This window comes from Chiloscyllium plagiosum, unplaced genomic scaffold, assembly GCF_037043375.1.
Source record: "Chiloscyllium plagiosum isolate Xiang-an unplaced genomic scaffold, Cpla_swu_hap1 HiC_scaffold_18, whole genome shotgun sequence".
NCBI lineage: Eukaryota > Metazoa > Chordata > Chondrichthyes > Orectolobiformes > Hemiscylliidae > Chiloscyllium > Chiloscyllium plagiosum.
This window is the reverse complement of record NW_028270156.1, coordinates 30,792,975-30,806,176: the sequence shown is the minus strand read 5'-3', so window position 1 is coordinate 30,806,176 and position 13,202 is coordinate 30,792,975. Positions and strand designations below refer to the sequence as shown.

Genomic DNA, 13,202 nt, shown 5'->3' with positions numbered 1-13,202 from the left:
CCAGCCTGAGAGAATCTAAAAAGAGAATGATTTACATTAAAATCTTGGGTGTCAACCCTTCTCCAGCCAAGTTTTGATAAACCAATGTGCAAAATGTTAATTGTCCTGATTTTCATACTCAAGTGCCAGCTGATAATTTCAACAGTAAGACATTTTGCTGAATGTTTCATGACAATGAGACATACAGCTTTCCTCACACTTTACAACAAAGGAATTATTAGATGTTGATGTAAAAGACCAGGTTAATCTGTTTCAAGTTTACATTCCACCATCTTGGTAGTCCAATGATACAATATTAATGATTGATTAATGGAGTTGTTGACTAATCAAATCATGAATCGACAAAAGTCCAAGATACAAGGAGAGAGAAATTTACAGAACTGGAGTGTGTTGGGAATTTGGTATCGTGAGCCCCACCAACTATGCAACACCTTGGCACCACCTTGTCATCAACCTCGCAGTACCCCTTCAGTGCCAACCTCACCATTTGCATACTGCTCCCTCAGCACCGACCTCAGGTAGCCTGAAGTACCAAGAATCTTTGTTAACACCCCCCCCCCCCCCCCCATCATGATAGCCTCCCATGGACAAGGACTATAATTTGGCACTTCCCAGTGTAACTGAGGAGGTCAACTGAATTTATTGACTAGTAGCTATAAGTGCCATCTTGAGATTTGAAAAAAAAGCACATATTTAAATCCATATTTAATACAACTTCTACGTTCAACCATACTTGATTTCCTTCACAGCCCCAATGCATTCACATTCTTAGTTATTGGCTAGACCAACTGGTCTGCATGCAATTGTATGACAGTAATTCAGTGCTCCAAATATCTTCACTGTAAATTGAGTAATTAAAAAAGCAGTTTATGCTGCTGACATGCTCTCCAAGCTAATATAAAAATGGAAACCTAACCCCAAGGCCTAAACCTTAATTCTTGTACCAAAACCCAACCATCTTAAAACCTGCTGCTCATGTTCAGTTAACCATCAATCCCCAATTCTAAACCTTGTATTCCTAGTAGTCAATGCAGAAGGGTTCTTGGTCCTTAATGGCCACACTATCTTGCCAGATGCATCAACAGCACATTCTGAAGACAAGAACTAGGTCACAGAAAAATCACTCAATTCAACAAACACACAAAAGCCGTTCTGTTCCTTTTTTTGTACTGTAAGTAGCTCAGTGTGAAACTCAGGGCAGCTCTGCCAGGCACACGACAGCCCAACACACTGCAGCCGGTCTAATTAAAAGGGCAACCTGACCCAATTAGACCTACATAGGCTCAAAAATAATTTACTACATTATCTCATGCTGTGTTTCTTAGCCATGATGACTGCACTAACAATCCCAGAAAATGCAGGACATAGATTTGGGAGTCCCACCCTAGAAGCAGTCCATACAGATTGGACAAAAGGGATGGGGGTGCCTGTCCGATGTAAATGTTTGTTGTAGTCCTTGCAGGGTGTTATGAAAAATGTCCTACGAAAAAATACCCTGCAAGGACTGCAACAAACACTACTACATCAGACAGACAGGCAGGAAGCTAGCCACCAGGATACATGAACACCAACCAGCCACCGAAAGACATGACCAGCTATCACTAGTATCCCTACACATAAACAAAGAGGACACCACTTTGACTGGGACAACACATCCATCCTAGGACAGGCTAACAGAGACATACACGGGAATTCCTAGAGACCTGGCATTCAAAGTGCAACTCCATCAACAAACACATCAATTTGGACCCCATTTACCAACCTCTGAGAAAAAGAACTGGAAACGATATCACTCACCATAACAGACCAAGACAAATAGAGAGTGGGACAGAAGACCAGTGCTTCACCGGAGGCTTACTTATGATGTTGCCTAGCATGGTGACAAAACGTCCGAGAACAAACCTACCAGCTCAGCGAGCAAACTACAACCTGAACAGTACTATGGTAAATATCCAGACTTTTGAAGTATAATTTGAGGCAGAAATATTACTTTGAACTCTGGGATAATTCACCTGATCTCCAAAATAATGCTTTGGGATCTCTTAGGAATTGGAGTCTTGAGGAATCAGACTTGATCTCAGTTTAATGTCTTATTTGAAATGTGGCTCTCTGACAGTGCAACACTCTCTCACAGTGCAACACTCTCTCACAGCTGCAGTGGATTCAGTTTTATCCTTAAACCTTTCGAGTGGGGCTCAAAACCCCAACACAGACATAGGGCCGGATTGCTACCCACTTAAAGGTTGTGCTTGTAAGCTTGAAAACTGCACAAGGGAAAATATCCAATTTCAGCAAAGCTGTTTCAGTCCAGAATGCTGGAAATAAAGTAATAAAACTTAGGACTTACAGATAGAGGATTGCACGTTTGATAAATTAAGAAATAAAAGCACTGATCTTGAAATGGATTCCCCTCTTCAACTCAAGTAGAAAGACAAAGGGAAAGATAGTGAATGAGAGAAAAAAAGGGGAGAGAGTGACAGTAAAATGATGTAAATGGGATGGATATAAAAAGTAATAGGAAAGGGGGGGGGGGGGGGGGAGAAGAAAGAAAGAAAAAAAAGGAGCGAGTATGAGAAGAAAGAATGCATGGTGGGAGAGAGTTGAATAATGTAAGAAAGGTACAAAGAATGCCTGTAAAGCAGAAATATTGAGCATTGAGTGTGAAATGAAAAGACGAAGAGAGGCTTGTTCATATGCTTGCATAGAGAGTAAAAACTAGAAAAGGTAAAACTATTAAAGACAGACGCTGTATTTTTATTCTGCATTAAATTGCTGTCTTTCAAAACATTAAACTCCCAACATTTGCAAGCAGCCTGTCAATTACATCAAGATTCAAGCATCAGACTTTGGCTGGCATACCATTCAGTCAGCTTTTTAATGAGCATAAAGAGAGTAGCCTTTAAATAAGGGCTAAACTCCAGAACCTTTCCTTCAACTGCACAAATATCAGGCTTCCCACTCTGAGGAAGTTTCCCTCAGTGCTCACAGTAAGCCATCGAGACATCTGGCTCATCCAGGCGGCTGCAGCTTTTGTTTCTTTTTATTAGCTGGACGTTCAGACACAGGGCATTAAACCCTGAAAGGCTGGACCTGAATTAAAACCCCATCCCGAGATTGGGAGGAATCCACACAAACTGCTGCTTGCACAATCTGTCTCTGTAGCGGAACATCCTTCACTTACCTCCAATCTTTGAAGGTCTCCCCTGGGGTTCAGTGATGCGACTTGCACTGAAAAGTACACAGTTAGACCAGAGCTCCGCATGGGTTCAGTGTAATTAATCACTTGAGACTTGCACTGGAATGATGTGGCATTACAGTTTAAACACACTATTTGCTAAGTGCTGTTCCACAGGGCACCGACATTCTAGGTCACTATCCAACAGCACTCTACCCTCAAAGCTCAACTGTTTAAATATTAATGTTTCTGCTTTCTACACAGATAAAGCAAAAAGGAAAGATTAAAAGAGAAAAAAAAGATAAAACAAAATGGTGTGAGTAGGGAGTGAAGCAGAGAGAGAGAGAGAGAGAGAGAGAGAGAGACAGACAGACAGACACACACGGGAAGGGAGAGTGAGAGCACAAAGGGAGAGGGATGAACTAGGACTAGATGGAAGACAAGGTGGTGATTCAAAATAGAGGGAAGAACAAATAGTGAAATGAAAAAGAACCAAGTGAACAGCAGGGAATGAGTGTTCAAATTAACATTGCACATTTCATCGTTTCAGGCCATCTAAAAACTACTGTAATGAAGTAAGCACAGCAGCTGATTTGTGCATAAGCACGATCTCACAAACATCAGGGAGATAATGAACAGATAACCTACTTCATTGCTATTGATTAATACAGGAGGGAAACATTTAACTGCTGTTGCACAAAATGCAGCCAAAAGGATCCAATACAGCCATGCTAAGAGGAGGACAGGGCCTTGCTTTCGGTGTCCCATCCAAAATATGGGACCTCAGGCATTGCAGCACTCCTTTCATCAAATAAAATTTAGGCTGGCGAGCTGAAGTGTCTGGAGGGAGGCTTGAACACATGGCTTCTAGACTCCGAGGCAAGTGTGTATAATTCAATGGACCACAGCTGACTACTCAAATGTTAATAACACAAACATTGAATTTTTTTGCAGGAATCTTGTCACACACCAGCATTTCCATTAAAAGATAATAAATTAAGATTTGACCAAGATAGTTACATCATGAGACTTACACCGACTTGAATTCACGAGATTGAGGGTGGTCGGAACAAGAAAAATTCTAAAAAGTGGAGATAAATAATATGCAACCATCCTATTTGATCTAATGAGGGAATCTAGAATGAGGCTAAAGGAAATTAAAATCAAAATCAGAACACTTAGTAAAACGCACTTTTTGTTTTAAAAATGGGAAGGGTATGAAAATATGATAAGCTGTTTCTCACTGAAGGCTATAGATGCTGGGTGAGAATTAGAGCTTTCATGATAGATGATATTTTAATTCAGATATAAACAATAAGTTGGAGTGGTTAAAAAAAAAAGGGTCAGATCAATCATAATCAAATCGAATGGTGGAGCAGGATAAGGGATGGAATGGCTTCCCCCATTCGTAATGACCCTATGTCCTTCCTTATATACTTGGATTCCTCCTGATTACAGTTCCTGTCCAGGGAAATGAATAAATCCTGTTTGAAGTGTAAAAACAGCAATGCTCGCTAAATGTAAAATAAAACAAAGAAGGGTGGGGCAGAAGGACCTTTCCTGCCTTGAGAGAGTTTCCTTGGTTTTCTTCCCTGAACCCAACCAGTCACTGCAGGAGTCATGACAAGCACAAACCTTACTCCACCTGATCCTTCTCCAAAAGGGAATGCAAATCAGGGGATGTGGAATTGGAACACCCACTCAACTGCCCCAGGCTTAACATCAACGCACTTATTGAATGACTATGGACAGGCTTGTTTTTTTTTTAAAAAAATTAAAAATGGCCTGGGTAAAAATTCTTAAATTCTAGCTGTGGAACCTGATGAAAATTTCGGCCAAGAGTGTTGCGACAAAGAATTTTGCAATAGAGAAATAGGTCAGACTAACTAGTCCATGCTCATATGTTAATGCTTCACCTATTTCTCACCATGCCTCTTTCTTGGTGCCTCTATCCCTGTTCTCATAGAATCCCTACAGTGTGGAAACAATCCACACCGACCCACCAAAGAGTATCCCACCTAGACCCAATCCCTTACCCTATAATTCTACATTTCCCCTGACTAATTCACCTAACTTCCACATCCCTAAACACTATAGGCAGTTTAGCATGACCAGCTCACCTGACCATCTTCTGGTTGGAGGAAGAAACCGGAGCACCTAGGGAGGAAACCCACAACAGACATGGGAAAAATGTGCAAACTCTACACTGACAGTTGTCGGAGGTGGGAATCGAACCCAGGTCCCTGGCACTGTAGGGCAACAGTGCTAACCACTGAGCCACTGTGCTGCACCATCTCTTCACAGGCATCTTGATTTCCCTTAAGGGAAGCTTCTGTTTTAAGCTTCCCTTAAATTATTTCCTCAACCACGGGCTGTGGTAGCAAATTTCACATTCTCACCATTCACAAGACAAAGCTTTCACTTTAATTCCCTGCTGAATTTATTGGGGGTGTTTTTGTCTTACATTGCTTGGTTTGAGAGAAGCTATTTCTACTTTTTGGAGCAATACATGTTGTAACGGGACAACTGGGTATATTGCTTTATTCAGTCACTGAAAAAGGTAAACACTATCAAACTTTCAGATGTCAGTTTTGTAATTGTCATGGTATTTTGATTTTGGCAGGAGTGTTCAAACTTATGAAGTAATTTGACAGGGTAAATAAAGAGAAATTGTTAAAATAAACCGGATCTATACTTGCAAGGATTTGCAGGACAGTGGGTTAAGACACAACTTGGATAGATTTTTTAAAGGATCAGCACAGTTATGACAGACCAAATGCCCTCCTTCTGTGTTGCATCATTTTATGATTTCTTTAAACCTTCCATCATTGAAGATACCAGAAACAAACTGTTCTGTTAACACATGGTGAGAATCACTGGATAAAACATAGGGTTAGCAAGACTTCAGGATTAATTCCAGAAGGGTCCACAAAGATTAAAATACAGCAAAAACAAGAATTGCTAGGGAAAAAAATCCCAGCAGTTCTGGCAGTATCTTTGGAGAGAAATCAGAATTAACGGTTCAGATCCAGTGACCCTGCTTTAGAACCGGGTCTGCCAGAACTGCTGAGATGTTTCAGCAATTTCTGTTTTGGCTTCCGATTTCCAGCATCTGCAGTTCTTTCGGGTTTTTTTATTTAAAGATTAAAATGTTAAGGCCCATGAGCAATTTAGAAAAGGTCACAGAGGCTTTGGAAAAAAAAAATCCATTTTATGCTGAACAATTGTATTTGAGTGACAAAAAATTTGAAGATGGGCATAAACACTTTGGTAGACAGTCAAGAATCATCACAAACAGACACAGAAGAATCTGTTTACATTCCCCATTGCAGAAGCACACTAAAGATGGGGCAAAGGCAAGATTTGAGGGGTGTAGAGCTGATGTTGGGAAGGCACACACTTAGCAACCTCTACATCAACATAGCTCAAGACTCCAGGGACTGGAGCACTGGAATGCTGATAATCTGGAGTGAAGATGGTGGCCAGCAATGAGGGAAATCAACGATCAAATTGAGAATGAACACAAGATAGCACACAAGTCAAAATCTTAAACTGAACCGCATTAGGAGGCAAGTGGATCAATAATTGGAATCAGAGATAATCATTAAGATGGTTGTGGGCAGCATGGTGGCTCAGTGGTTAGCACTGCTGTCTTTGTGCCAGGGACCAGAGTTCGATTCCAGCCTTGGGCAACTGTGTTGAATTAGCACATTTCTCCCCATGTCTGCAGAGATTTCATCCGGGTGTTTCGGTTTCCTCCCACAGTCCAAAGACGTGCTGGTTAGGTGAATTGGCCATGCTAAATTGCCTGTAATGTCCAGGGGTATATAGGTGAGGTGAAAATACAGAGTTACAAGAATAGGGAGGGGGGGTGGACATGGGACATGGGTGGGATGCTTGTCGGAAGGCCAGTGTGGATTGATTGTCCGAATGGCCTGCTTCAACATTATGATTCTATGAAATCAAGGTGATCGAATTTGTAGGGGGGAGGGGGGGGGGGGGGGGGAAATGAATTGACTAATACAAAATGTGATTTAAAAAATGATGGGAGAGGGAAAGACAGAGAGAAAGCAGCAAGTCACAGACCATGAATTTTTATAAAGAATTCTGATGCACCACAAATCAATGTTAACTTTATCCACACTTATAAAACACAAACATTCATCAGTATTTTAGCTAATTCAACAGCAAGGACACTGAATTACGAGAACTGATTAAAATTGAACTTTGTTTCAAATACAGACCTGGATTTAGCAGAGATTTTTGATAATTTCACCATTTTATAGTACAATTAGGATTACTCATCTATGGTTGAAGAAATGTCAAAAAAACATTTCTTTGACAAAATTGAGATTTTTGGATCAAATTCCACAACTCTGCTTCTCCATGGCAATCGGTCTCAAATCATGCATCACAGGAGTGGGGAGAGGCAATTCAGTCCTTCATGCCTGGTCTCTGTCAAAGAGACTAATTGACTTGCATCTTGGGTCCATTTACTTGTTTTGTCTCTTAATACACAGAACATAGAACGTTACAGCACATTACAGGCCCTTCGGCCCTCAATGTTGTGCCAACCTGTGAAACTAATCTGATGCCCATCTAACCGTTCTATTATCATGCATATGTATGTCCAATGCCCATTTAAATGCCCTTAATATCGGCAAGTCTACTACGGTTGCAGGCAGGCCATTCCACACCCCTACTATCCGAGTAAAGAAACTACCCCTAAGATCTGACCTAAACCATCACTCCTTAATTTAAAACTATGTCCCTCATGTTAGCCTTCACGAAGAAAAAGGCTCTCATGATCCACCCCATCAAACCCTCAGATTATCGTTTCCATCTCAATTTAGTCACCTCTTAACCTTCTTCTCTCCAATGAAAACAGCCGCAGTTTCCTCAGCCTTTTCACGCAAAACCTTCCTTCCGTACAGGCAACATCCTAGTAAATCTCCTCTGCACCCTTTCCAAAGCTTCCACATCCTCCTTTTAATGCGGTGACCAGAACTGTACACAATACTCCAGGCCGGGCTTTACCAGTGCCTTCTACAGCTGAAGCATGACCTAATGGCTCCAAAACTCAATCCCCCTACCAATAAATGCCAATGCTTTATTAGGCCTTCTTAACAACACCATCAACCCGAGTGGCAACTGTTGGGGATTTATGCACTAGGACACACCGCGATCTCTGTTCATCTACATGGCCAAGAATTTTATCTTAAACCAGTTCTGCATTCCTGTTACTTCTTCCGAAGTGAGCTACCTCACTTTTCCGCATTAAACTCCATCTGCCCCTTCTCAGCCCAGCTCTGCATCTTATGTCCCTTTGTAGCCCACAACATGCTTTGGCACTATCCAGAACTCTGCCTACCCTAGGGGTCATCCACAAATTTATTAACCCATCCTTCTATGGCCATATCCAGATCATTTATAAAAATGGCAAACACCAGTGGCCCCAAAACAGATCCTTGCGGCACACCACTGGTAACTGAGCTCCAGGATGAACATTTCCCATCAACCACCACCCTGGCTAGCTGAAAGATGACAATCTCTGATCCAAACCACTAAAATCACCTTCAATACTGAAACTTCGTATTTTGTGCAATAGCCTACCATATGGAGCCTTATCAAATGCCTTACTGAAGTCCATATACATCACATCAACTGCTTTACCTTCATCCACCTGTTGTCACCTTCTCAAAGAACTCAATAAGGTTAGTGAGGCACAACCTACCCTTCACAAAACAGTGTTGACTATCCTTAATCAAATCATTCCATTTCCAGATGATTGGAAAAGGTTGTAAGAGATTGGGATTTACAACACCTTACCCACAACTGAAGTAAAGCTCACTGGTCTATAATTACCAGGGTTGTCCTGACTCCCCTTCTGAAACAAGGGAACAACATTTGCTATCCTCCAGTCTTCTGGCACTACTCCTGTTGACAATAATGACAAAGATCGAAGCCAAAGGCTCTGCGATTTCCTCCCTGGCTTCCCTGAAAATCGGAGGATAAATCCCTTTTGGCCCAGGGATCTTATCTATTTTCAGATCTTCCAAAATTGCTAAAACCTCCTCTTTGCCAACCTCAAACCCATCTAATCCTGTAGCCTGTATCTCCGTATTCTCACTAACATTAGTATTCACATTGGAAAAGAGCAATGAAAAAAGTATTCATTCAGCGCTTCCCCTATATCCTCAGATTGCACACAGAACTTTCCACTACAATCTTTGATTGGCCCTAGTCATTCTTTTATTCTCAATATACCTGTAGAAAGCCTTAGGGTTTTCATAGAATGTAAAATAGTACAGCACAGAACAGGCCCATCGGCCTACAATGTCGTGCCTAGGATTAATCCTAATGTAAAATAAAACAACAATCTACACGCACCCCTCAATTCACTGCTATCCATGTGCATGTCCAGCAGTCGCTTAAGTGTCCCTAATGACTCTGCTTCCACCACCACCGGTAACGCATTCCATCCATTCACAACTCTCTGCATAAAGAACCTTCCTCTGACGTCCCCTCTATATACATCTCCAAATGTCTTAAAACTATGACCCCTCATGCCAATCAATCCTGCCCTGGGCAAAAGTCTCTGGCTATTGACTATCTATTCCTCTCATTATCTTGTATACCTCGATCAGGTCTCCTCTCTTTCTCCTTCTCTCCAGAGAAAAAAGTCCAAACTTAGTCAGTCAATCTTTCTTCATAAGGCAACCCCTCCAGTCCAGGCAGCATCCTAGTTAACCTTCTTTGCACCGTCTCCAAAGCCTCTGTATCTTTCCTATAGTAGAGCAACAAGAACTGGACATAATATTCCAAGTGTGGTCTCACCAGGGACTTGTAGAGCTGTAACAAAACCTCGTGGCTCTTAAACTCAATGCCCCTGTTAAATGAAACCAAAACACCAAATGCTTTCTTAACAACTCTATCCACTTGGGTGGCAACTATGTACTTTGACACCAAGATCCCACTGTTTCTCAACACTGCCAAGAATCCGGTCTTTAATCCTATATTCAGCATTCGAGTTTGACCTTCCAGAATGCATCACTGCACATTTATCCAGGTTGAAATCCATCTGCCACTTCTCAGCCCAGCTCTGCATCTGTCTACGTCATGCTGCAGCCTACATTAGCCCTCGATACTATCAATGGCACCTTCAACTTTTCTATCATCAGCATATTTACTAACCCACGCTCAACCTCCTCAAAGTCATTTTATAAAAACTACAAAGAGCAGAGGCCCAAGAACAGAGCCCTGTGGGACACCACTCAACACTGACCTCCAGGCAGAATACTTTCCATCTATAACCACTCTCTGCCTTCTGTCAGTCAGCCAACGAATTTTGAATTCAGTCAGCCAAATGTCCCTGTATCCCATGAATGAGCCTACCATGGGGAAGCTTATCAATGCCTTACTGAAGTCCATGTACACCACATCCACTGCTTGACCGGTCTCATCACCTTCTCAAATAACTCAATAAGATTTGTGAGGCATGACCTGCCTCATCAAAACCATGCTGACTGCCTTTAATCACGCTATGCTTTGCCAAATAGTCATAAATCCTATGCCTCAGAATTCTTTCCAAAAAAACTTTGCTGACTTCAGACACAAGACTGACTGATCTGTAATTGCCAGGGATTTCCATATTACCCTTCTTGAAAAGAGGAACAATGTTCGCCACCTTCCAATCCTCCGGTACGTCTCCCGTGGAGAGTGAGAAGGCAAAAGATCGTTGCCAGTGGCTTAGCAACCTTCTTCCTTGCTTCCCAGAGCAGCCTGGGTTAAATCTGGTCTAGCCCTGGGGACTTATCAATCTTAGCGTTTGCCAAAATTTCCAGTACATAAATCTTGATCAAGCCTGTAACCTAGCTCCTCAAAGTCCTCTTTCACAACAAGGTCCCTTTCCTTAGTGAAAACCAAAGCAAAGCAAAAAACTCATTTAGGGCTCCCTTTATCTGCTCAGACTCCACACACAAGTTCCCTACGCTATTCCTGATCGGTTCTACCTTCTCTCTGATCATTCTTATGCCTGATGTATGAGTAAAATGCCTTTGTGTTCTCCCTAATCTTTCTTGCCAGGCCTTTTACATGCTCCCTCCTGGCTCTTCTCAATCCATTTCTGAGCACCTTTCTAACAAGCCTAGTCCTCTAAAGCTGCGCTAGATCCTTGCTTCCTCCACACTACATAAGCTGCCTTCTTCCTTTTGATGAGAAGCTCCTCTGTTCTCGTCATCCAACGTTCTTTAATCTTACCCCTTCTTACCTGCCTCAGGAACAAATTTGTGCATCACTCGCAACAACTGCTCCTCAAAACAGTCTCCACATGTTTGCTATGCCCTGTGGAACAATTGCTCAGAGTCTGTACTTCCCAACTCCTGTCTGATAGGAAATTATGACACTATTCCTCAATTAAATATCTTCCCTCAGTAACTGCTCCTTTCCCTCTCAAGGCTTTTCCTTGATCCTAACAGCCAACTGCTTCTCATCTCCTGGCTCCTCTTAGCCCTCTTTAAATCTTTTCTGGCTAACTTATAACTCTCATGCTCCCTAACTGAGCCTTCACGCCTCCTCCTCCTTGACAAGAGATTCAACTTCTTTAGTAAACCATGGCTCCCTCTCTCAACAACTACCTCCCTGCCTGATAGGTATATATTTAATCAAGGACTCGCAGTAGTTGTTCCTTGAATAAGCTCCACATTTCAAGTGTGTCCATCCCCTGTAGTTTCCTTCCCCATTCTATGCATCCTAAATCTTGCCTAATCACATCATAATTGCCTTTCCCCCAGTTGTACCTCTTTCCTGGTGATATATGCCTATCCCTGCCCATTACTATTGTAAACATAACTGAATTATGGTCGCTATCGTCAAAGTGCTTCCCTACCTCCAAAATCTAATACCTGGCCAGGTTCATTCCCCTGCACCAAATTCAATATGGCATCACCCCTTGTTGGCCTGCCTAAATACGGTGTCAAGATTAGAGTGGCTTTACCCAAAACGTCGACTTTCCTGCTCCTCAGATGCTGCTTGACCTGCTGTGCTTTTCCATCACCACTCGGATCTTGACTCTAATCTCCAGCATCTGCAGTCCTCACCTCCACCTACTTACTGTCAGAACTCCCTCTTGCACACATCGAACAAAAACGGACCCATCTAAACTACTTGAACTATAGTACTCCTAGTCAATGTTGGGGAAGTTAAAGTCCCCATAAGAACTACCCTGTTACTTTTGCTCCAACAAGCATCATTGTTGCTGTCCTTTTCTCTACATCCCTGGAACAATTTGGAGGCTGATAGAAACAGGAAAGCAGAGGTCACGGAGTTTTCTAAGCTCAGCACAAACTACCTCAGTGGATGGGTTGCAAAAATTCTCAGTTGCTGTAATATTATCCTTGATTAACAAGGCCACTCTCTTTCCCCTTCTCCCCCCACCCTTTACGATCATCTCTATTCTTATTGAAACATCTAAATCCTGGAACCTGCAACCACCAACCATTTCTGTCCCCTCTCTAGCCATGTCTCCGAAATGGCCACAATATCAAATGCCCAGGTACCAACCCATGCTACAAGTTTACCCACCTTATTCCAGATGCTTCTGGCATTGACGCACACATTTCAAACCAACATCTACTCATGACCTCACTACCCTCAACCTCCTGCACGCTCGAGGTACAATTCAGGTTCCTGTTCACCTGCTGCATTAGTTTAAATCCCTCCCAGAAGAGCATTAGCAAAATTCTCCTCCCCTCCACCCACAGGATATTGGTACCCCTCTGGTTCAGGTGAAGGCCATCCTGTTTGTAGAGGTCCCACCTTCCCTAGAAAGAGGTCCAACTATCCAAGAATCCAAAGCCCTCCCTCCTACACCATCCCTGCAGCCATGTGTTCAGCTCCACTCTCTCCCTGTTCCTCACTTCACTAACACGTGACTTAGGCAACAAACCAGAGATAACAACTCTTTGTTATAGCTCCCTGAATTTCTGCCTTAGATCCCCACCTTTCTTCAACTTATGTCGTTGGTGCC

General features: G+C 42.4%; 1 protein-coding gene across 3 annotated transcripts in view; it reads right to left on the bottom strand.

Annotated features, from left to right (window-relative positions):
* LOC122557714 (liprin-beta-2-like) overlaps window positions 1–13,202 on the bottom strand; it is a 275,346-nt gene that overhangs the window by 211,423 nt on the left and 50,721 nt on the right. Inside the window, exon 1 of one of the 3 annotated variants that reach the window (XM_043705609.2) lies at window positions 3,182–3,324. The exons of the other annotated variants lie outside the window; for them this stretch is intronic. The gene's annotated coding sequence lies outside the window, so the exon portion shown is untranslated. Of the gene's footprint in view, window positions 1–3,181; window positions 3,325–13,202 lie in introns of those variants that run through there. 3 annotated transcript variants of the gene reach the window in all.